The sequence below is a fragment of the Myxine glutinosa genome, chromosome 6 (assembly GCF_964187855.1).
Source record: "Myxine glutinosa chromosome 6, kmMyxGlut1.1, whole genome shotgun sequence".
Taxonomy (NCBI): Eukaryota; Metazoa; Chordata; class Myxini; order Myxiniformes; family Myxinidae; genus Myxine; species Myxine glutinosa.
In genome coordinates, this window is record NC_136266.1 from 76,067,886 (window position 1) to 76,070,673 (window position 2,788).

Below are 2,788 nucleotides of genomic sequence, written 5' to 3' on the forward strand. Positions count from 1 at the left end.
CGCGAAGAGCACCTTCACCATCTCCGCACGCTCTTCAAATGTCAGGGCCAGCATGCCCTCATCGTGAACCCCGCCAAGTGCCGGTTCGGCGTCGCCAACATCGACTTTTTGGGGCACCGCGTCACTAGGCACGGGGCCGTCCCCCTACCGGCCAAGGTGGAGGCGGTGAAGGGGTTTCCGCGCCCCCGCACGATCAAGGGGCTCCAGGAGTTCCTGGGCATGGTAAACTTTTACCATCGGTTCCTGCCCCGCATCGCCCAGCTCCTGCGCCCCTTGCACAAGGCCCTCCGAGGGAAGCCGGGCAAAGGTGATGTTACCTGGACCGAGCAGATGGACGCGGCGTTCGCAGGCGCCAAGCTCGCCTTGGCTCACGCCACCATGCTCGCGCACCCGGCGCTCGATGCACCGATCGCCCTCACCACCGACGCGTCGGCTACGTGGTGGGCACGGTGCACGAGCAATGGGTGCGTGGTGCTTGGCAACCGCTGGCGTTCTTCAGCCGGCAGCTTCGCCCGCCCGAACGCCGCGATAGTACCTTCGACCGCGAGTTGCTCGGGCTTCACCTGGCGGTCAGGCACTTCCGCCATCTGCTCGAGGGCCGTGCGTTCACGGCCTTCGTCGACCACAAGCCACTGGTCTTCGCGATGGGCAAGGTCGCCGAGCCGTGGTCGGCCCGGCAGCAGCGTCACCTCTCGGCCGTGTCCGAATATACAACGGACATCCGGCACGTCGAGGGGAAGGACAACCCGGTGGCGGATTGCCTTTCCCGGTCCGTCGCCCACGCAGTCCACCTTGGCATCGACTTTGCCCGGATGGCGGCGGACCAGGCCGCCGACCCCGGCATCCAGGCCTTGCGGACCACCGTCACGGGCCTCCGCATCAACGAGGTGCCATTCGACGGCGCGGCCCTCTTGTGCGACGTCTCCCTCCGGCGGCCTCGCCCCATCGTGCCCGCGGGCTGGCAGCGCCAGGTTTTTGACGCCATCCACGGCCTGTCCCACCCGAGCACGAAGGCCTCCCAGAGGTTGGTCGCCGACAAGTTTGTCTGGCATGGCCTCCGGAAGGCCGTCCGCGGCTGGACTAGGACGTGCCTCGCGTGCCAGCGCATGAAGGTGCACCGGCACACCCAGGCCCCATTGGCCCCGTTCACGGTGCCGGAACGAAGGTTCGACCACATATACGTGGACCTGGTGGGACCTCTGCCCCCCTCGTGGGGTTTCACCCATGTCCTGACAATGGTGGACCGCACCACCCGGTGGCCGGAGGCCATGCCTTTGGCGGCGACGATGGCGGCAGACGTCGCACAGGCGTTCATCGCCACCTGGGTTGCCCAGTTCGGCGCCCCCTCGGACACCTCGTCCGACCGCGGCCCCCAGTTCACCTCGGAGATCTGGGGGGCGGTCGCGCGGGGGCTCTGGGTCCAGCTGCACCGAACCACGGCCTACCACCCCCAGGCCAACGGCCTGTGCGAGTGGTTCCACCGCTCGTTGAAGGCCGTGCTCCAGGCCACCCTCTGTGACGGCGGCTAAGTCGACAGGCTCCCCTGGGTCCTGCTGGGCCTCCGGACGGTGCCCAAGGACGACCTGCGCGCATCCGCGGCGGAGTTGGTCTTCGGACAACCGCTGCGGGTGCCGGGCGAGTTCGTCCCCGACCCCACGGCACCATGGTCCGCGGCGCAGGAGCGCTCCGCGCTGCAGGAGACAGCCCGGAGGTTCGCCCCGGTGCTGACGGCGCACCACTGGCACCCGCCTACGCACGTCGCCTCGGAGCTTCGCACCGCGGAGTACGTCTTCGTCCGGCACGACGCCCACCGGACACCACTGCGGCCCCCATATGACGGGCCTTTCCGCGTGCTGGAGACCGGGGTGAAACATTTCACCTTGGACATCGGCGGTACTCCCGACCGCGTCTCGGTGGATCGCCTCAAACCGGCCCACTTCGACGTGGACCACCCACCGCCGGTGGCTCGGCCCCCGCGTCGGGGCCGCCCCCCTGCTGACGGACCCCCGGCACCGCCCAGGCCCGCCGCCCCCCGGTCCTGCACCCATCCCGGGCGCAGCCGGAGGCATCCCAGCTGGCATCTCTGCACCCCGGACGCCGCCGGTCGCCAGAGTGCGCTTCGGCCGGGTCATCCGTTTGCCCCGCAAACTGGCCCTCCAGGTGCGCGGGAATTCTGGGGGGGCGCGTGTGGCGGACACGAAAGCTCACTGGCGTGAGGTCATCATTCCACGCACCAAGTGGGCGGCGGCCACGCCCCAGGGGTAGGCGTGGCCACGGGATTTACACCGGGTGCGCAGCCCGGAGCGCTCCAGTGCTACAGTTGAGCTCGTATAATAAAGACTCTTAAACTCACCGCGTTGTCCGCTTCCTTCTTGTTGTACAAGTAAGCGCGCGTAGCACCGCGCTTCAGTATATACATACAAAGTCCTAAAATTTGAGGTCAATCGGTTGAAAATTGGTGATTTTACGCAACCTTGACCTTTGACCTTTTGATCTAAAAAAAAACAATTAGCTTGTTGCTTTGATTGGTGAACCAATCAAATAAACATTATGAATGAAACATTATAATAGAGGCACAAAAGTGTTGCATCTTCATTGCATTGAGCGATTAGCTTTAAGGACGGTGTATAAGTTGTAATTGATCGGGATAATAAAAGGCGGTGTAATAACCAAAAAAGTTTTCGTTTGTTGATTGCTGCCAAAGTATTTTTGAACAAACCATCATCACTTGTTACATTTGTCTATTCAGATCCAGCATACAATTTGCATTCTCAAGCAATCGTGTACT